This window comes from Lissotriton helveticus, chromosome 4_1, assembly GCF_964261635.1.
Source record: "Lissotriton helveticus chromosome 4_1, aLisHel1.1, whole genome shotgun sequence".
Classification (NCBI taxonomy): domain Eukaryota; kingdom Metazoa; phylum Chordata; class Amphibia; order Caudata; family Salamandridae; genus Lissotriton; species Lissotriton helveticus.
In genome coordinates, this window is record NC_136063.1 from 519529251 (window position 1) to 519552384 (window position 23134).

Below are 23134 nucleotides of genomic sequence, written 5' to 3' on the forward strand. Positions count from 1 at the left end.
TTCCTCTAGTGGAGTGAGCTCTCGGTCTACCCGGAAGCTGTTTTCGTGCCAACTGATAACATAGCAAAATGCATGACACAATCCATCTAGAAATGGACCTCTTGGATGCAGGCAAGCCCGTATTCAGAGGACCGTAGTTTACAAACAAATGATCAGTCTTTCGAACACTTTTAGTTTTATCAAGGTAAAACTTCAAAACTCTTTTCAAATCCAAAGAGTGTAGAGCTTTTTCAGCTGAAGATCTCGGATTAGCAAAAAACGTAGGTAGTGCCACTGACTGGTTAATGTGAAAATCCAGATTACCTTAGGAAGGAATCTGGGATGAGTCCGAAGCACCACTCTATTCGCATGGAAGACGAGATAGGGTTCTGTAGCACAAAAGGCCTGAATCTCGCTCACCCTGCGCGCAGAAGTGATCGCTACAAGAAAGGACATCTTCCACGACAGATGTTGAAGGGAAGCCTTGTGTATAGGTTCGAATGGAGGACCCATCAATTTTGACAAAACCACATTAAGCTCCCAAGGAGGTGAGGGAGCCCTCACGGGAGGATACACTTTCCTGAGACCTTCGAGAAAATCCTTCACAACTGGCATTTGAAAGAAAGACACCTGGCCAGGGGACTTTCGATATGCTGTTATGGCTGCCAGATGGACCTTAATAGAGGAATACTGCAAACCTGCTTTGGCCAAAGAAAGTAAATATGGTAACACTACCTGTTCCTGACCTCGAATCGGGTCATGTCCTTCAGCAGCACACCACATGAAAAACCGCTTCCACTTGAAAGCATACGTCTTTCTTGTAGAAGCTCTCCTCGCCTCTCTTAAAATGTGCATACAATCCTGTGAAAGGCCTAGATGTCCGTACTGGACGAACTCAGGAACCATACTGCTAGCTTCAGGGACGGCAGGTTGGGATGGAACACTCTGCCGTTCTCCCTCGTCAGCAGATCCGGACAGCAGGGAACCCTCCTGTGCGGCACTTTGGATAGATGCAGGAGATCCGGGTACCACCATTGGCGAGGCCAATCCGGAGCCACTAGAATCATGTCTGTCTTTGACTTGTACAGTTTCTTGATCACCAAGGGAATGAGTGGAATCGGTGGAAATGCGTAGAGTAATTTCTCTGACCAGTCCATCCATAGAGCATTCCCCTTGGACCCTCGTTGTGGGTATCTGGACGCGAAGACGCGGCATTTTGCGTTGTCGGCATCCGCGAAGAGATCGATTTCTGGTATCCCCCAGGCCTGGAAGACATCTCTTATCACTTCGTCTTTTAAGACCCAGTCGTGTGCTTCTGCGAAGTGTCTGCTTAGGTCGTCTGCTTGGACGTTGAGGACACCGGGCAGATGGACAGCTGAAATTGTCATACCCCGAGCCAGAAGCCACTTCCAGATTGCTTGCGCTTCCAGCGACAGAGGTCTGGATCTCGTTCCGCCCTGCTTGTTCAGATAGTACATCGTTGTTGTATTGTCCGTCTGAACAAGCAGAGAGGATGATGTGAGTGCTGGGAAGAAAGCCTTGAGAGCCAGATGGACCGCTCTGAGTTCCAACATGTTTATGTGATACAGTCTTTCTTTCTCTGACCACACTCCTTGAACTTGAAGGGACCCCAGACGGGCGCCCCATCCCTGCAGGGACGCATCTGTCACCAGCGATCGTCTGGGCATGTCCTCTTGAAAAGGCACTCCCACTATCAGATGACTCCGCTGCATCCACCATCGAATGGAGATCCGTACTGACAGAGGTAGTGACAGCTTGTCTTCCCAACGGTTTGAAAACTGGGACCACTGATCCTCCAGCGACAGCTGTAGAGGTCTCATGTGCAGCCTGGCGTTCGGAACGAGGAAAATGCAAGACGCCATGGACCCTAGCAGAGACGAGATCTGTCTGGCCGTTGGTCGAGGATTCTTTAGTAAGGTTTGACACTTGAGGAGAATAGAGGATAGTCTCTCCTCCGAAGGATACGCTTTTGCGTCTTTTGAATCTAGAAGTGCGCCCAGATAGTGTATCCTCTGTGTGGGGTTGAGGATAGACTTTTTGAAGTTCACGTGCAGGCCCAGCCTCCGCAGCTGATGTATGCAGAACGTGAGATGTTGTTGAAGCAGACTCGGGGACGCACTCTTTAGCAGCCAATCGTCTAGATAGGGATAGACGAAAATGTGTCTTTTCCTTAGGAAAGCCGCTACGACTGCCATGCACTTTGAGAAGGTGCGAGGAGCTGACTTTAGCCCGAAGGGCAAGACTGCGTACTGGTAATGACTGGTTTGTATGCAAAACCTTAGAAACTTCCGATGCTTTGGGGCGATGGGGATGTGAAAATACGCATCTTGAAGATCTATGGAGCACATCCAGTCCCTTTGATGCAGAAGTGGAATTATTTGATGTAACGCCAGCATTCTGAACTTTTCTCGCCGAATGAACTGATTGAGGCACCTGAGATCTAGTATGGGCCTGAACTCCTTGTTTGGACCTTTCTTTGGAACTAGAAAGTATCGGGAGTAAATGCCTTGTCGACGCTGTGCCCTTGGGACTTCCTTGATGGCTTTCTTTACAATTAATGTAGACACCTCCTGCTTCAAAAGAAGAAGTCGATGGAACACAGACTTTTGAGGAGGAATGGAAGGTGGAGGAGACTTGAATCTGATTGCATATCCATTTTGCACAATATTCAGCACCCATTTGTCGTTTGTGATGTTTTTCCACTTGTCCAGGCAAAAACGAACACTTCCCCCCACCGGAGTGGGTAACGGGCTCAGGGGAAGCAAGCACTCACTGTTTTTGTTGCTGCTGCTGTTTCCAGGTGCAGACTGTCTGGAAATGCCCCCTCTTCCTCTACCAGGACGACGCTGGGAGAACTGAGATCTTCCCTGATTCTGCTGTGACGACCATTGAGGGGTTTGAACCCTCTGCTGGTTCTGTCTCCGATCATAAGGACGGTATTTTTTCTTGAAGCTGTCCTTTCTCTTTTCAAGACCAACGGCTCTCACAGTATCGAGCTCCGTCTTCATTCTTGACATCTCATCGTCAGCATGAGACCCAAAGAGCGATTTTCCATTGAACGGCAAATTCAAAATTCGGTGTTGAGCTTCAGGTTTAAGACCCGTAAGCCTTAGCCAAGCTGATCGTCTTGCACAGAGTCCATGGGCATAGCCATGTGTAGACAAGTCGGAAGCATCTGCAGCTGCGCTAATCACCTGGTTAGCCACTAGCCCTCCTTCATGAAGGATTTCCAGAAAATCCTGCTTGTCTTCTTTTGGAAGTTTTTCTGTAAAACGAGACAAGGAATCCCAAAGAGAACGGTCATAGCGACCCAGTAAAGCGGAGGCGCTGGCAACCTTCATATAGGAAGCAGAAGTAGCACACATTTTCTTTCCTACTGAGTCCATAGCTTTGCTGTCCTTATCAGGGGGCACAGAGGATGATGCCGCTCCTGTCTGATTCTTACGAGCCGCTGAGACGATGACTGAATCAGGTTGTGGCTCAGACCTCAGAAATAAAGGATCATTGTCCGGGGCTTTATATTTCTTTGCGATCCGTGAAGGAACCGCTCCCAAGGATGCCGGGGTTAAGAATTTGTGCTCCGCAGGTTCCAACAGACCCGGGACTAGAGGAAGCAAAGGCCTTGATGACAGCTTCTGATGTAAGGTCTCGAAGATGACCGTTGTCTTAGTAGTAGAGACAGGCATCTCGATATGAAGTTTCGCTGCACCACGACAAAGAACCTCATTAAAAGTAATCACGTCATCAATTGGTGAAATCCTACTCGGAGGAGTTGATGACAGCGTTGGAGAATAGTTCCTCTTTGAATTCGTAGACCTTGTCGAAGATCTAGTATCGCGTCTTCTGGAAGAGTGACGACGAGAAGACCTAGGAGATGGTGAAGCACGCCTCCTCTCCGATGGAGACTTTCTCGGTGGAGTACGCTCACGTCGTATCGCAGAGTGTACCACCCGTACCAGAGGTGACCTTGATCTAGCAGACCTCGGAGACTTGGAACGAGACCTTGGAAGGTTAATTTTTCTTATCTTCCAGTCTCTGAGCTCACCCAGCCATCGTGGAGAGATGTTAGCCCCTGTAGGTGAAGGCGCTCTTGAAGACTCTGGAGAGATTTGTACAATCCGCAACTCAGGTGAGGAAGAGGACCTCCCAGAAGACCCAGACACCTTAGACCGGTCTTTGGACACCGTTCTAGGCCTTTTTGCAGCAGGAGACGTCGACGACATCCTCTTCGACGTCGATTTTTTCAACGGCGACTTCATCGCCGGCGACTTCCTCGGCGGCGACTTCCTCGGCGGCAACTTCCTCGGCAGCGACCTCCTCGGCGGCGACCTCCTCGGCGGCGACCTCCTCGGCGGCGACCTCTTCGACGACGAATGCCTCTTCGGCGTCGACGTCAGGCGTTTCGACGGCGATGATTTTCTCGGCGTCGTGTGCCTCGACGTCGCATGACTGGGGCTCTTCGACGTCGAAACCTCTGCCCGGTTCGACGTCGACATCATGGCACCTCTCGACGGCGACCTTGACTGATGTTTCGAGCCTCTCGACGGCGACCGTCGACGTCGATGAGACGACGTCGAGTCCCGTCCCCTTGCAGTCGTAGGCGAGCCAGACCGGGACCGCCTACGCTCATGTCGCTTCTCACCTTGCTTCGACGGCGAATTCTTCTTCGACGGCGAGGGATTCTTCGACGTCGACGTATGCCGCGACGGTGATTTCGATGCCGATTTTGAGCACACAGGTACCTTGGAAGAAGATCTGTCCCTTGAAGTTGAAGGAGACCTATGTTTTCTCTTCTCCCCTTTGTCCTTGCGCTGAGAAGAAGGCTTCCTAGAGTGAACATCTTCTCTTCCACTCACAGTTGCTCCTCTGTCATACAGGGACTGAAGCCTGCTCTTCTCTCTCTCTCTCAAAGTCCTACGTGAAAGTTTGCTGCAGTGGTAGCAAAGTTCTGGCTTGTGAGAAGAAGGTAGACAAGCAACACAGACCGAATGAGGGTCTGACTTAGCCATTTTTTTACCACAGGCCGGACACTTAGCAAATAAGGCCGGCATTATGACTGGAAAAATAGCCAAAAAACAGTAAAAAATTGTTGGATTAGTCAGATAATGACTAAAGACGTCGAGTAAAGACGAAAAAATTAGAGAAATACCAGAAGAAAGGGAAAATATATCACCAACTGGCGAGCTCAATGCTCCAGGATCCTCACAGAAGGAGCCGGAAAAAAGAACTGACCTAACTGTCACCTGTGGTGCATGATGGGAGCCTGGAGGCTCACAGAGGTCTTAAAGGCACGGCGCCAGATTTTTCTGTTGTTACAATGCAGCCTATCTAGGCTAAAGCTGCCTCTATGATCCTGCCTGTTTTTACCTTTGAAAATAAAGGTTTTGTGTTTCAAAGAAAACCTAGGCAGTGTTTTCTTCTTTACATTATCATATAATGTGTTTTATATGTCTTTATTTAGCAAATGTAAAGATTTTACAGGCTATTATGGCAGTTTGTTTAGCCTAGTATGGTTATTTTGGGCTGCATATGTATATGTATATGCATATTATCTATAGATATATGGTTATTTTATGCGTATTTATATGTATATATATATATATATATATATATATATATATATATATATATATATATATATATATATATATATATATATATATATATATATATATATATATATATGTAGATATATGCATATTATTGGCTATTGCTCCGGGGTCCCGCACGTGGGCGGGACTATTCAGTGCTTATGACTATTGATGAGTATCCCCTGGAAGAGAATGATATTTACAAATGTATGATGGGATCCGATTACTGGCACAATAAATGTTTAAGGCTACACTATGAATGGCATAATATGGAAATCGTAGGTCAATGCAGGTGAGGCAAAACTGCTTGCTGTACTGTAAAAATGGGATGCCATTAAACATGGGCAAGACTATTGCTAAAATAGCTGTGTGATGGGCGTGGTTAGTGGTACAAGAAAAGTAAAACGGAGGTGCGGTAATCAAGGGTTATTAAATCATAAGGGTGTTGGAGGTGAGACTTCTATCCCTGTTCCAAAAAGTGGATTTTATTAGTGCAAAGACCGGGTAAATGATGGAAGTGCACTGCTACCTGTAGACACCTTTTTAGAAGTAAAAACAAATTTCCCAATGTGTATGTCTGAAACAGAAACCAAGAGGAATAAAACAGATAATGACTAAAGATAGAAAAACCTGAGGAGTGTGAGATATATTTTTAACAAAAGAGGTTGGTCATCCCCAACCTCCTTTAAATGCTGCTGGTTTGCAGCAAACCCTGCTTGCACCACTCCGCTGGCGCAGTTAGGGTAAAATCATGTCTTGAACTGGAAACTCAAAATTCAAACTTTGTTTGTGCATGGTCAGACTTGCCATTCAGACACTGAAGCCTTTCCTGGTAGCCTGCACGCACTGAAGCAAGGTTTGAAGCCTTTTTTGTAGAACTATGCAAATGAGTTTAATAGATTATTGGATTAGCCATGTCTTGAGCCTGTTGAACGCCATGAACACACAAGCCTGTTACCAAGCTGCCACGGCTATTAAGACAACCCTGCACATTGCTGCAGATTGTGTGCAGCAAAGACCGGGGGTAACTGATGTAAGTTGCAAAATCAACTACGCAGTTTAGTTAGTGAAACACATACAATCTGATTGGTGAGCGTATCACCACGATACTCGTTGCTGTAAGCCCCATAACCAACTGAAAGTGCGGTGCTTCCAAAACATATGAAGAAGTCAGCGTTTTAGCTTACAAAGCTGACGATCCAAAATGGCTCCCAGACGTTGCGTGATGACATCACAGTGTAAAATTGTACACCACGTCACCAGAGTCAAACAAGCATCTATAGCCGAGTGCGTCGCTCAGCAACGCTCGTCGCATGTGAATGCTCGCACAGATGCAGGCGTTGACTTACGGTTGGGATGACGTAGGCATTCACATAATGATTGAGACAAACTGGGACTGCCAAAATCACTGGAACTCCTGAAAGGACTTCAATGGACACCACAGGAGGAGACCGATTCCGTCATGCACCGGGCTTCGCTGTTGAGGAGGAGCCGCCGCCCTGGAAATGCTTAAAGATTGCTCCAACGAAGACTTGACAGCTGCAGTCCGGTCAGCTACCTTGATCGTCACCAAATTGATGTAAGTCCCAAAATCAACTACGCAGAAGTCTTCTTGTGGTAAGTACAAGTTTATTCTAGGAGCTCAGGGAACAGCGTACAACTCCCCAGCTGACCAGACTGTTAACTGTCCAATCTGGAATGCAGCTGGTTAAGAGAATACATTCAGAACAGTGTATAAATTATAGAAGGATAAAGGGGAAGGGAAACAAAGGAAGGGCTAAGACAAGAAACCCACATTAAGATATAAACATTTACAACAGTAACCAGTTTGACATAACTGCCCGATTTTAGTGCTGACTGCTGCAGGCAATGAACGGCAAAGCAACATTCCCAAATAATGAAGAGACAAATGCACTGATGAACTCTGGAATCTTAAGCATCACTAAACACAGGCACCAGTGATAGGTGGACAAGAAGCTGGCCTATACAGGTTGCACTCGCCACGGTCATGGCCAAAACATGGAAAGCAGATTTTAGGCTCAAAGGCACCTAAACATATTGCAAAGCTGCCCATCGAACTCACAGCACACGATGTAAATAAGATGACATTTGTGGTTTATTATGTAGACAAGATATTGTGTGGCTGTAGCACTCCACAATATATACAGAAGCAGAATGTAGGCAATTGAAAGCTTAGTGACGTACAAGGACGGGCATCATCTGGACCAAAACTAAATAAATATATAAACACTACCATCGTAAACATTCACAAATTCTATAATACATCTCGTCACCAAGGAATGCATGAATATTTAGCCACGCGCATTGAAACATTTGTGGTGCGTACTATTGTGCACTCTCTCAAAGGTTCAGAACTGCATCGGTGCAGGAGCAATCTCCAAAGGGTCGAGTTATTTTGTGTTCGTTTTTTATTATTGTAAAGCACTTATGTAGATTTCAGGGCTGTTTACTATTACAGTATCTTTTCAAGCAAGTTTGAAAACACAGAGAGACCAGTATATGGGCTATTGAAAAAATTCAAACAGGACCAGAGCGACGATTATGGTGATTCTTTTATTTAGTGGAGCAGCATCAGCAACCATTTTAGCAGGCGCATTATTTGTGGAATGCAGTTTTTGAGTACTCATTTATTTAGTGGGAACATGAAAGGTCAGTACGAAAGCACTCCCAAATTATGGGATTTGCTGAATACCCAGTTGCTCCCGTCAAGCTACGGGGAAGTGTGAAGGTTTCAGAGGGCCCCTGAAAATGTTTTTGAGAGTTAAAAAATACCTTTTTTTCCTGCAACCAAAGACGAACTTGCAAAAAGGAGTAAGGCAAGTTGTGAAGGCTGCCAGGAGAGAGTCGCGGATCACTCTCCAGAAGAAGGAGATAAAAGGGACCTTCCCACAATATACCTCGAAGGCCTGCTCTACAAGCAACTTCCAGAACCTGCCTAGAAGGAACATGCTCAATGCCCAACAGTCAGTGGGCGTTGCTTATGCTGGCCATATGAAGCACTACTATTCAGGGCCGTGCTTGTGTAAGAGAGTTGTTGTAATACGGAATTTTACCTGCATTCCGACACCCATGGAAGGTGTGGGCATGCTGGCTGGTGAGCTTACATGGCAACCTGAATTATCACAATAAAGTCTACCTTACCTTGTTCATTTTAGTGTCCTGCACTCGTGCTCAACATAGTGGTGGCCATTTTAGGATCTGGCACGACCAACCTCGGTTACTGACAAACGGTAAATGAGGAACGGAGCATGGAGGGTGAAACAATGAGCGGAAGAGTGCAAAAGCACCCGCCTTGCTTAAAGATAAACCAGAGCTACAGCTGTGCTAATTAAAAGCAAACACAAGTCGGCTCATTAACAATAGCGAGCAAAGGAGCAGGCTGGAAGAAATAACAAGCGGAAGCATGCAAAAGCATCCTGTTGCTTAGAGCTGAAGCGTGGCGGCCACTCTGATTATAGGAGGCATACAACATCAAGGGGTACCTGCATTAAAGCATACTGCAAAAGAAACTGGATGTAAAGATCAATTAAAAAAAGTTCATCCAAACAGGGAGTTAAAGACGTTATTTTTAAGAATGCCTGTACTCTACCGTTGCTCCTGCGACTTGAAAGGAAATGAGGTATCGACTGCAGGAAGAGACAGGAGGCTGCAAAATAGAGCAACGCTGGCGAGAACCAATGGTCAGCAGGGGATGGGAATAGAGTGGATATATATCGTTTACAGCAGGTCTTGCAGCAGCGCATGCGCTGCCATGCTGGACCTAAAAACTGCTTTATTTAAAAAGCTGTTACAGACATGGTGGTCTGCTGACGCTAGCAGGCCACCATCCCAGTGAGCGCCGGCCATTCCCAATGGGTTGCAAATTACGACCTTGCACATGAATATTAATGAGGCAGGTCCCTTGCAACCCATTTGGGAATTGCAAACAGTGTCTCAGAAACTGTTGTACGTCAGGTGTTGTGACTCAAAAATTGTGAGTCAAGAAAAAATGCAATTTGCAAGTTGCAAGCCCTGATGTTCGTACATCTGGCCCTTAGCTTCTTAGTGAACATCACAAATTAATTTTCTTGGGGTTTACTCTAAGTTTGTTCCACAACGTGAAGGCATGAACGGCATCTAAGAGATGTTGCAACCCAAATGGACTAAGACAGGGTGGATATATAGATATTGAACAGAAGGGGGTGAGTTCACACCCCTGCTTTAGGACAGTTGTAGTGTATAATTTCCTTGACAATTTTGTACCATTTCCTAATTTCACATGGACCCATATATTAGAGCACAGGAACTGGACAGCATTCTGTCATTTTAGCGGAATCCCGCCATTTGTTAATTTCTTCCACAGTCGTTCCTATCAAACGATGTCTTGAAGTCTATTAAGCAAGCATATAGGATAGATTTTTTAGCTAAAGGCCTTTTACATGCTAATTGAATGGGCAGCTAGATTCGATGAAGTGCTCTGCCCTGCGCGGAACCCTGATTGGTTACAAGGGATTAGGCCCAAACTCTCAGACCAGTCTGACAGGTTTTGTAATATCAGGCTACATAATAGTCAGCTACGACATTGAGCAAGTCATTGAGTTGCAAGCTGCCTGGTTTACTCCAGTTGCCACCTTTAAAGGCTGGATGAAATATGGAACTCTGCCAAGATCCTGGTACAGTCTGATGTAAACTGAGCGAATTGTACAGAGTGCTTAGTTGTTTTGCCCAGTATCCATGTGATCTGCCTTTTCTTATAAAATGTTCAATTTAGCTTCTTTTTGATAGTCACTATGCATTTCATGCCACATTGAGTTTGATATTTCAATTGGATGATTTTTATTGAGCATGTAAGGACTGTACCTGGTCGTATTTACTTCTCTTTACTTCTAGCTGAACTTGCTGGTGACTGATTTTTCTTGTCTGTTGTAGTGATTTTTAATGTATTCCGTGAACTTTGGTGGTCAGATGATGACATAGAGTAGGGATCCTTCAGGTGACTGGTCCAGAGACTTCCCATTAATTATTTTCCCAAACTTTTCCTGTTTCCTGTTTTACATATGTGAAGCATTTTTACTCATTACGTCTTTGTGTTCATTCTTGGCCTGTCAAATTACCCTTTTATATTCACATTGCAACTTCCTCACCCTTTCTTCTTGAGCCAATTGAAGGGGATTTTTCTTGCATAGGTGGTATTTCCTGTTTAGACTTTCTTCAGTGAAGTGAGATTTTAACAACCATGGCGGATCTTTCCTTTTCACAGTGACACTGTGCAAGGAGATGTGCGTTCTGCCATGTTTTTCCATTACTATCTCATAGAATTGAAAGGTCTCAAAACTTCCTATTTCAGGGAAGGTGTAGTCTCTCAACTGTCTCTCCATATCTAGTCATATAAATTCCTAATGTATTCGACTTTGGATTCGGACAGTACTGTAGCATAGAAAAGGCCCTTCCACAAATTCTTTTGGTCTCCTTCACTCGGGTAACTTATGCATACTTGTGCTTCTGGTGCTGCGGTAGCAAATGATGGATGGAATACTGATCCAACATTCAAACATTCACCCCAGTCAAGAGATCTGGTTTAAATCCATCGTTCTTTAGCTCACAACGCCACCCTGTGTCGACCCAGCCATATGCAAATCAGTCTTAACCCTGCTCCTCATGGGAACATTCCAGCCCAAACTGACAGGCTGGTTTCTGCCTGGACCGGAATCAAGCATCCTGGGACCAGTTTTGGAGTAACACTCTTCATCAGCCAGCACAAATGATGGATGGAAGGCTGAATGAATCAAATATTCACTCCCAGTCACTACGTCACCCCAGTCAATTGAAAATTGACTGTGGAGAATGTTTGATTCATTGACCATTCATCCTTCATTTTTTCCGCAGCACTTTTCACCCAAAAGGGGATGGGTATGCCCTGACTTGAATCCCTTGCTCGCTGTGCCACTGGATTGAAGCTAGGCTGGCTGATGAGGGGTGATATACCCCAAAACCAGTCCTAGGATGCTTGTTTCCAGTCCAGGGAGGACCCAGCTTGTCAGTTCGGACTGGACTGTTCCCATGAGGCGCAGAGTCAAGACTGATTTGCACATGTCTGGGTCAAAGAAGGGGTGGCGTTGTGAGCAAAAGAATGATGGGTTTAACCCAGATCTCCTGACTGGGGAGAATGTTTTACTTATTTAGCATTTCGGCCATCATTTGTTGCCACAGTATTTGTGCTTCTGGACATCTCAGCTTCCTTCAAAACAGTCAGCCACCCCACTCTGATTAACATCTTGAAGGGACAGATGGGCATCAATGGTGCAGTCCTAAACTGGTTTGATTCGTATTTGTCTAACTGATTGTATTTTGTAAACATAGGGGGCTCTGACCCCTGCGATTCTATCCCCAACGTTGTTGGGAGATTCTTAACTCTGGTATTCTTAATCAACATGAAGATGATGCCCAGATATATCTGAAGATTTTATCCCATAAAATCATCCTCATTCTCTCCAACATCCACAAAGAATCTAAACGTGGATCGCTAATCACCACTTAAAACTCAACCCAAGAAAAACAGAATCTCTACTAATCTTACGAAAAACTCCAGACTCCCTATTCAACAGTGGCTGAAATCCTTTTCTCCCTTGAATTGGAAACTGGCCACTGAGGAAAATGCCAAATCTATACGTTTTTTTCCATGACAACTGCCTTGATATTCAAAGGCAAATCTCAGCTGTGCCCAAGAGAACCTGCCACTAGTGGACACGGCACTGGAGCAGAACTTGATATTAGTATTCCAGGTGCAGGTACTTTCCAAGCATGACTATGGAGATTTACTCCGTTCCTGAATCCATAAAATGCATCTTGCATCCATGAGAGCAGTACTTTATGCAGTTGCCTGCTTTGTGATAGGTCACAAGAAATTGGACAACATCACTCCTATCCTTCAAACTCTACAATGGTTCCCAATCAAAGCAGGCGCCCAATTTAAGACTGCTGGCATCACTTAAAAAGCCCTCCTATCTGATTGGAAAACTGACAGCCCTTGTTGCTTAATGGGTATCGAGGAATGCTGAATCGCTCCAGCTAGAACATTAGACATTCAGAAAGAAGTAATCTTTACCAGTGAAACAAGGATAAGGCACTCCCTCCCAACAGCTCCTCACATCACCGCCAGTATTGCAACATTAAAATGAAGTCAGAATCCTCTTACTTAACAGACACTTTTGAAAAAGCAATGTTTGTCTTTCCTCATCCCTTTCATTGATTTGACCTGTCTTTCCTGGTAAGCTAAGTTCTGTTTCTTTTGTTGCGTATCTGTTGTTTTATGATGATTTTCATCCATAATTGTTGCCTTACTCTACTGTGAAACACCCCAATGCCCTGGGGCCATTTGGTTTTTATAGAAAACCACCAAACAAATGAATAAACAATTAATGACTGGTAAATTGATCAGCCAGAGGGGGATGGGAGAGGTGGAGGGGACTCCCAGGATTCATCCGGGAGGGAAGACGGAGGAAACAAGTTCATTGTGCTAATGCCACCTGCTATTTGTATGGAGAGAGAATTGTCGGATGATGCAGCAGCGCTGGCAGCCCCCAGAGGCTAAGTGGTGTTGGTGGTGGCTATTGAATCTTAGAAATAACCTCCATTCCTCTAGGCTCGCGGGGGATTGCTAAATGTCTGCAATGGCCAGTTCGGTCAATACATGTTAAGACAGTAAAACAATAATAAACACAAGTTTTACCTGTTGTTAGAACTAGGGGTCTCTAGTTGGCAGAAGTAGGTACCACTGTCCAAATAAGAACCCTTGCTTCTAGTCAGGGTAAGGAGGAAACACTCTTCAGATAACCCCTGCACACCCTCTTGGTAGCTTGGCACGAGCAGTCAGGCTTATTGAAGGCAATGTGCAAAGTATTTGTACCAACACTCACAGTAACACAGTGAAAACATCACAAATTGACTCCACAGCAGCTTAGAAAAATAAAGGTATCTTTAATCTAAACTACACAAGACCAAAACGGCAAAAATCCAAAATACACAGTTCAAGAATATGGATTAAAAAGAGTTCTTAAGGTTGCGTTAAAATAATCCACAGTTGCATCACGTTTTAGCCAACAGTACCTTTAGATGCGACAAAAGTTCCAAGTGAAAGCTGTAGCCTTGAAAAGCAAGCGATGCGTCACTCCTGAGACCTTGGGGAGGCGATGCGACAATCCCGCTGGATGTAGCGGGCGTGTTGCGGTGACTCCGGTCTGTATGGGGAGGGATGCAATACCTTGGGTGGATTCCAGTGCATAGGTTTCGGTGGAAGCGGCTCGCAAAGGTACAATGCGATGATCTTCGGGACGGCGACGATCTCAGGTGCGCGTCGCAGAGTCGATCTTCTCCTCTCGCGGCCGCTCGATGCGATGGCTCTACGACGACTCTCGCAGTGACGTAATGCGGTCCGCAAGCAAGCGGTGCGACGATCTCACCCAGTGATGGCAGGCTCTGCGACGATACTCGCAGTGATGGTAATCTTCCAACACCGGACTGGTGCGTCCGCAAATGAAGGATGTGACGGCTCTGGCAGCGGCAACAGGCGCTGCGACGATCTCGGCCTTCGTAGCGGTGGGAATTTCCTCGCACTGACAGGGATGCGCTCCGCAAGCAAGCGATGCTGCCAATGGGTCAGCTCAGGTAGCTCCCCCAGTTCGGCCACCTGTTCCCCGGTAGGCTCCAGGGCATCCCCCTCAGGTTCTGCTCCTTCCTGGGCCGTGGGAACAGCCGGGGCGGGTTTCCTGCGCCCCCTGCCTCTTCCTCTCCTGGCAGGTCTCTGGGCCACTGTTTCAGGCTCCAGTTCTGCTGAATCACCCTTACTGGCTGCCATAGCCCGCGTGGTCAGAAATATCCACGCAGGCAAACCCAACATCTCCAGATGAGCTTGGTGCTCCAGATCCTTCCATGGAGAACTCTTCAGGTCATAACCTAGCAGACAGTCTACAGGCAAGGCTTCACTGACAACTACTTCCAAGAGACCAGAGACCCTCCTCCACTCAAAGGGAACACATGCCACTTTGCAGAGGCACCTTGAACTGTCAGCTGCAACTACTGGGCAGAGTACATTGGGAATGACCTGCTCTTCAGACACCCAATGACACCTCACGGATGCCACCCTGGCTCCTGTGTCTCTCAGAGCCTCTATCTCCCTCCCATTGATGATCACCTTCTGCCCATATTTCCTAGTGTTAGGGGGTAGGAAGGTTTCCTGGACCATCTCATGGTCTCCTAAAGAGACAAGGGTCATAACTTCTAGTCCCTCCTCCCCCCTAGGAATCAAATCCTCTCTCAAAGCTACACTTGTTAACGCTGGGGCTGGAGCACCAGTGGGTGCTGGGGATTTCTTAGGGCACCTATTGATAGCATGTCCCACCTCATTAAAGTGATAGCAGGTAGGGGGACCTCTGTTATCCTTTCTGACCCTAGGGCAGAGGTCTTCAAACTTTTGGATGCCGAGACCCCCCTGTCAACATTTTGAGGTGTAAGGACCCCCTCCTGACAAAAATTTCTAAAACTGTAGGCAGGGCTACTGGAATTATGAGGCAGTTGAGGACCAAATTACGCAACAGGCTTGATCTAATTGTGTAGGAAGAAAATGTAAATGATGTTACGTGAGGCAGCGTATTTTGGGATAGCATTGCTTCATTATTTTGAAATTAATTTTTTCCACACAGTAACACTGAGGAAAGATTTCACCCCATCAGTACCTGTTTATAACCAAAATACAGAAATTAACATCAGAAAGATTTCTAGCCAACCTTTGTGAAGGGCCCTCCACTCCACAGGAATACATGCTGCCACATTAGAAGCTCACCTGGCCCTGGCCGGGAGAATAAGGGGTCCCTTAGAACCCTGGCGGTTTTCTGCAGAGTTAAACAGTTTACCCATGCAGTTTTCCTCTCACTCCCTCCCTTCCATCCCTCTCTCCTCTCCCAACCCTGGATCCCTCTCTCACTTTGCAGGCCATTTTCTTTCACCCCTTTTTACAACTTCTGAACTCTCCCCATTCAACCTCTCACTTCACCTTTAATCACCTCTTGCCATTCTGTCTTTTTACTGCCCTCATCTCTAACAGTCTCTCGCATTTATCTCATGGCCTCTCTGGCCCCGTCACCACCTGTGCCCCTCAGCACTTCTCATTCACCTCGTCTCTCCATTCAACTTATTGTCTATTTGTATCTTACACCTCTCCGGTCCCCCCATTCATCTTTCACATCTCCCCTTTGTTCTAACAGAAGCCCTCACCTTTGGCTCACACTCACTTCTAGCGTGTCCACACTACTCTTCTGCAATTTACATTTCTCCTCATCCCTGACCTCTTCAATCAAATTCTCTCAATCCCTTGCTGTCCTCTCTCATCCTCTCATCTCTCCTCACCAAGCATACGAGTCGGACCTGTATGCTCCTCTCAGCCTGTGCCACTCTGCTTATTGTTCCCCAATTCAAGAAGGCATGAGTTGTCTGTCTCGCTGTTTTGGTGCAGGCCGAGCAGTTATGGGACTTGCACCCTCCTTTGTTTCACTCCACCAAGAATCGATTATCCTTTAGGAAGATATAAAAACCTTTCTCTATGCTCTGTAGGTTACCCCATTTGGCTGGTTATCCATCTCCTTCTGTGTGTTTCTCATTTGCCTTCCGGCAGCAGATGGTTATTAGCCCCAGGGCTTCTTTTGGTAACAGTAGCGCAGTACAAATGTAAATAATAATAATCTGCAGAAGCAGGGGAGCCACTAGACCAGAACTTCTGGGGGAGGGGTAATAACACTCCCAGCCAGGGCTGGCCCTAACACTGGTTGCACCCGGTTCAACAGTCTTTTTTGGTGCCCCACCCCCGTTTCCTCCTTCTCCATGAATTCCCTCACTACCACTCACCAACAATGCACCTCATCTCTCTATAACACCTGTCTGACCAACATTTCATTTTTTATAACGCTACTCATAGTTTACTCACACTCATTTCTGTGACCTGCAAGGTACATATTCTTTGTAGCAGGCACATTAACCCTCTGCGCTGTGTGGTTGGATGGAGTGCCCATGTGAGTGCACGGTAGCGAGGCAACAGTGTGAGAGTAGGGTGAGAGGAGTGACTGCAGGGTGAGTGTGGGGGCCCTACGAATTTGGGTGCGGATGCAAGTTCAGAATGGGATGAATGAATGTATGATTACTGCTGGGATTGTTTGAGTGAGTTGTATATTCAGCAGTGAGGGGGACAGGTGAGTGAAGTATGACATTAGTGCAGGATGAGTAGTGTGCTTGTGTGACTGCAGGGTGAGGTATAGGGTGAACAGCGCAAGTGCATTGTAAGTGCAGAGTAATCATTGTGATTGCAGGGTGAGCAGGTGAATGGTGTGAGTGCATGGTGATCAGTGTGAGTGCATTGTGATTGCTATGAGGACAGGGTGAGCATGAAAGTGAAGGGCGTGAAGGAGGAGTGAGTTGTCTGAATGCAGGGTCCATTCCCAGACACTTGAAGTAACCCAGCATGTTATTGACGGCGGCGTAGGGTTTAAGATCTAAGTTAAACTATTGCTATTATGGCAGGGTGGAGGAAATAAATAATGTGCTGATCCTGCAACAAACTTCCAGTCTTATGGATACTGTTGGCAGTAGATTATTTTGATGGCCCAGTTGGTACAAAAATAAGCAGTCACCGAAAGCTGTATTTTAAGCACTTATATGTGCATACTTCAAACAGTAAATATAAATAGAAAACACTTTTAATTGTGTTCTAGGACTGCCTCAATGACCCATGACTGGTAATTAAAAAGAACAAACACAGAAAAGTCACATAATGAATGAATACATACTTTTTTATTAATAAATCTATTTAGTGTCAAGAGGAGGTTTCTGCAGGCTCTTTAAACAACACACACACAGGCATTTTACTTTTGGCAACCCTACTTTATATTCCTTTTCATGAAATGCATTCTCACACTACATCAGTAAATGTACAATACAAATGTAAGGAATAGGCAGAGTGGGACCCAGGGGGTACTGGAATCAGGAAAAAAACACTAAGCCTCTGTAACCAGTTTACAAAGGCATGTAAATATGTAAATGGTCTTTAAAGACCTGTGAAAAACTCTGACGGGTGTGCTGGAGATAAGACTCCAGACACTGCCCAGCTGAGGCCCCAGCAGCTCGAGTTACACTGCAGCAGCCCGGGCTGAGACACAGGGGAAGAGGGGGGCTGAAGCCCTTGGGCCTGAGCAGAAGTGTGACTGGGAGCGCGACCCCCTTTGCATCGCTCCACGGACCCCCTGGGGGTCACGCCCCACAGTTTGAAGACCCCTGCCCTAGGGGGCCATGGCTGTTTGGGTTTGGGGGGCTTGGGGCTCCTTTCCCTGGGAACTATTTTAGGGCCCTTGAGAGAACTCCTTTTGGTTACCCTTGTCCCCCCCACTCTTCTGCTGGGGACCCTGCCCACCTTTGGCTGTGGTACCCACAATTCCTCTGTGGACCCTGGTACTGGTCCAGCGGTCCGCCTCCTTAGCAAGCTCAATGGGGTCTGTCAGCTTGCTGTCTATAAGATGCTGGCGCAGCTCTGGAACACAAAGACTACTCAAGTGCTCCCAACTAATTAAATGCAACAACCCCTTATAATCAGTTACTTTGCTGCCCTTCATCCAACCTTCCAGTGCATGTGAGTACAAATTCACAAACTCCATCCAAGTCTCAGACTCTTTCCTCTTAGAGTTCCTAAACTGCAGTCGGTACTGCTCTGGAGTAAATCCATACCTGAGACATAGGGCCTCCTTCATATTGGGGTAGGTCATGGTACCTGCTAACTTTAAGGGCTCTAGAGCCCACCTCCCAGAAGCCTCAACATTTTTCCACAGGCCCGCCCCCAATGCTGTTCAGGCACACCATTCATTCTCAATGCAATCTCATAGGAAGTAAGCCAGGCATAAATATCCTCACTCCTATTGTAGTTCTGGACTAAATCCTTGGGAATATATACTTTACCCCCTGGCACTGACTGTGCGCTGCCACCATTTGAACTGGAATCCACCTGCTTGGCCTTGATATCCAGTTCCCTCATGCTCACTTCCTTAGCCAAAAGCAATTTATTTTCCTCTAGGGCACAGGCATTTTTGCTCTCCTCCGCAGCCCTTTATCTCTCCGCCACTTATCTTTCTCTCCTCTCCATTTCCAATTGCTTCATTTTAACCTCATGACTTCCTCTAAGTCATGGTCTCTTACTCTCTGATTCTCTTTTAACTCTTGTGGGGCAAGACCCCGGCTGGAGTGGTTACTGCCAGCCCAAGAGTTTGGTCTGCCCACTGGCAAATCCTGGGGTTGAACCCCCCCCCTTCCACTGGCATCATTTCCTTCTTGGGCCTCCCATCAGGCCTTCAAGATTCTCTGCAACTTCTCCTACCTGTAGTTGCTCTTTATGGGGCACTAAAACTATTGGCAGAATTTCCTAAGCTGCTCAACTTTGTAGGAATACAAATCCTCAATGACAAACTCAAATTCTGCCTCCACACTGGGTGCCTTTCCATTCACAGACATGATGCTTTGAAGGGTTACTCAAAAATAGAACCAACCAAAAAAAAACGTAGTATGAGGTGGCGTAGTGGTCTGCACTCACTAGTGATGTACACCAGTCACTGTAGGTCAAGTACAAATACAAGTTCAAATCCCACCACTGACCAACAATGTTAGTACTGGGGGTCTCTAGTTGGCAGAGGTAGGTACCACTGTCCAAATAGGGACCCTTGCTTCTAGTCAGGGTAAGGAGGAAACACTCTTCAGATAACCCCTGCTCACCCTCTTGGTAGCTTGGCACGAGCAGTCAGGCTTATTGAAGGCAATGTGCAAAGTATTTGTACCAACACTCACAGTAACACAGTGAGAACACCACAAACTGACTCCACAACAGTTTAGAAAACTAAAGGTATCTTTAATCTAAACTACACAAGACCGAAATGGCAAAAATCCAACATACACAGTTCAAGAATATGGTTTCAAAAGAGCTCTTAAGGTTGCGTTAAAATAATCCACAGTTGCGTCACGTTTTAGCCAACAGTACCTTTAGATGCGACAAAAGTTCCAAGTGAAAGCTGTAGCATTGAAAAGCAAGCGATGCGTCACTCCTGAGACCCTGGGGAGGCGATGCGACAACCCCGCTGGATGTAGCGGGCGTGTTGCGGTGACTCCGGTCTGTATGGGGAGGGATGTGATACGATGCGTGGATTCCGATGCACAGGTTTCGGTGAAAGCGGCTCACAAAGGTACGATGCGACGATCTTCGGGACGGCGACGATCTCAGGTGCGGCAACGATGCGTGGCGCAGCGGTGATCTTCTCCTCTCGTGGCCCCTCGATGCGATGGCTCTGCGACGACTCTCGCAGCGACGTAATGCGATCCGCAAGCAAGCGGTGCAACAATCTCACCCAGTGACGGCAGGCTCTGCAATGACACTCGCAGCAATGGTAATCTTCCCGCACTGGACTGGTGCGTCCCGCAAATGAACGATGCAACTGCTCTGGCAGCGGCAACAGGCGCTGCAATGATCTCGGCCTTCGTAACGGCAGGAATTTCCTCGCACTGACGGGGATGCGCTCCGCAAGCGAGCGATAAACTTTGCCGAAAGTTCTTTAACTCTTGGTTTCCAGCTTCCCAACACAGGTACAACTTCCAGAGGCACCACACATGGGCCAAGCACTTCAGGAAGGACAGAACTCTCTCAGCAGAGTACAGGGAAGCTGGGGGTGAAGTCCTTTTGTTCCTGGGACTTCTTACCAGGGAGCCAGCTCTTCTTCAGGCCCTTGGAGATTCCTTCAAGCAAGGGGACACAGGACAAAGCAAAGTCCTTCCTCTCTCCTTGGCGGCAAAGCAACAGATGGTCAGTCCAGCAAAGCAACAGCAGGACAGTCTTCCTTCTTCAGTCTTCCAGCTTTCTCCTTGGCAGAGGTTCCTTTTTGATTCCAGGATGATATAATTTTCTGTAGTCTGGGGCCCTGTACTTATACCCCTAAAAGTCTTTGTTCCCTTTGTGCAGGAGGGCTCTGAGCCCGGTCTGAACCAGTTTTGGGTGTTCCTTGAGCACTTTGTTTTCCTGGCCTCTCCTTTCCATTCAGAGAGTGGGGCAGGGTTGTCAGCCGCCCAGCAGCAGGTGGAGCCAGCATTGTGGAAGGCAGGTACAGCCCTATTCTGGCACAGGTGCCATCCCTCCCACCACTCAAGATGCAGATGCAGTCATTCAGCCTAGGGCTGACTCAGCCAGCCTCCTGGGGGCTCCCCAGCCCCTGTCACTCTCAAACCAGACAGTCAATTCACAAACAGGCCAAGGCACACAGAAAGGTCAGAAAAGAGAACAGCAACTTTCTAAAAGTGCTGTTCTCAAACACAGGATTTAAAAACAACCTTTCCTAAAATATGTGTTATTAAATTCTGAGGTCAGGGATACCAGACTTTTATGTCCTACCTTGCTCCTATGGGAAGATATGCCGGTAGCCACTGTAGCCAGCATTCCCCATGATAGCCTATGGGCAAGGTAGCCTTACAATAGTGAAAAACAAAAATGGCTGTCATTCACTACCAGAGCATGTCACCTTCACTAGTACATGCTCTACCTTTCACGTACACTGCACCCTGCTCAAGGGGGTACCTTAGGCCTTCCATAGGGGTGACCAATGTGTACGGAAAGGGAAGGGTTAGGCCCGGTCAGTGGGGACACTGACCAGAGGACATGGCAGTTTACAGACTGCACACAGGAACTGCGGTGGCAGGCCTGAGTCACCATTTTAGGGCTACTCATGTGGGTGGCACAATCAGTGCTGGAGGTCCACTAGTAGCATTTGTATCACCAGCCCTGGCACACTTAGTGCACTTTACTAGGGACCTCTGGGTGAAACAAATATGAAAATCATGGATAACCAATTACCATCATAATTTACATAGGGAGCACTTGCACTTTGACACTGATCAGCAGTGGCAAAGTGCCAAAAGCATCTATACCAGCAAAAATTAAATCCAGCACAGCGTAAAAAATACAGGAGGTAAAGGCAAAAAGATAGGGGAAACCACGCCAAAGATGCCAGGTCTAACACCGGTTATAACATTTGTATTCATATACTAATTTAAAATGTGTCATACTAGTAAATAGAACAACAAGGCTCAACATTGTTAGCCATATTCAGTCCTTTTCAATGTTTGTTAAATGTATGGCTCTTGTATGAGCTACATTCTACAATCTACTTATTTATACAGTACATGACTATAACTTTAATATATATCGTCAAATAGGTTTCCATTGATAAAGACGAGTGGATAAGGCATATGTAAGCATGTGCCTTAACCTCGTCAGATGCAGGAAGATGTGGGAACATATTATCCTTATAAGTCTTAAAAACGGTCATTGTAGATGAGACGGCTGAACACTACCAAAATACTGCATTTTGATTGGTTCCTAGCTGATCCACATCTACAACGGAAATTCATATCTGGTGCCTGAGACAAGCATCTTCACATTGTCAACCCACAAATCACTTGTCCGTCTTCCCCTGCCAGCTGCCTGTGAAGATCCCAGGATAAAGGACTAGAGTGGCCAGTTAACTCACAAAATGTGCCTGCGCTGTGCGGTATGTTTCTAAAGAAGCTTACTCTCTTTTCTGTGCATAATTCTGGCTATGCACATGAAAAGGGTTCCTGCTACAAGCTCCTGAATTAAATAAGGCTTCAAAAACATTATTTTCTATGTATTGGTATTATATTTCGAGTCCCCTCGGTCTGTGACAATTGCTTAGTCCATGACACTTTTCAGTGCTTTCAAATAGCTGCCTGATTGTTTGGTGTGATTTACTATGCAGGTCAGTTTAATACATGTTTAAATAAATTACCGTTCAATGTAATCATTAGTAATGTAAATAGAGGCATTTCATAGACAAAACATATATATTTAAATGTGGTTTATCCCATACTTATATTTTGCTCACAATAAAAAATAATATTAAAAACCAGTGCATGTGCTTGCAAGGAGATGCAATTGAAGTTGGAATAGTGAAAAGAAATATGAAATGTCCAAACAGCAACTCATTTTAAGCAGCTCAGTTTTACCAGGAACAGACATAAATGCATTGTAAATATGAGACATGTCTGGAAATAATTATTTGAACATCTAATTATTCTACTCCCACGTATTTAAATGATTTTTTTAAAGTAATTATGTTTACCAACGTGTTAAGTTTTAATACTGACCCTCAGAAAACATTATTTGATTTTTAAAGTTTATAATGACTTTTGGGAAGGATGATCAAGTGTGAGCATGCCCTTGTTTGGTTCCATCTTGTGGGACCTTTAAGCAAATCCTGGCATTGGTATTGCACGCCTTGTGGTGGCGGTTCGATGTAAGCATGGTTAGAAATGTCACTGGACACTGCTGACTGACAGTCCTGCTGCGAAGTTGAACTTTTTTTAAGTGCTAGTGTATGGTCTCTATCTGTGCCTCAAATGTCAAGATTCTAAAGACCCATCCCAAAAGGCTATCACTGGAGCAAGCAGGCTTGGATGAT

General features: G+C 46.1%; 1 protein-coding gene and 1 long non-coding RNA gene across 3 annotated transcripts in view; one reads left to right on the forward strand and one right to left on the reverse strand.

The window, feature by feature from the left end:
- Positions 1-23134, reverse strand: part of LOC144828717 (uncharacterized) — a 155797-nt gene that overhangs the window by 42072 nt on the left and 90591 nt on the right. The gene's annotated exons all lie outside the window — the stretch shown is intronic.
- Positions 6870-23134, forward strand: part of IL7 (interleukin 7) — a 322662-nt gene continuing 306397 nt past the window's right edge. Inside the window, exon 1 of one of the 2 annotated variants that reach the window (XM_078687117.1) lies at positions 6870-7208. The gene's annotated coding sequence lies outside the window, so the exon portion shown is untranslated. The remainder of the gene's footprint in view (positions 7209-23134) is intronic. The other variant, XM_078687118.1, reaches the window with a different exon arrangement.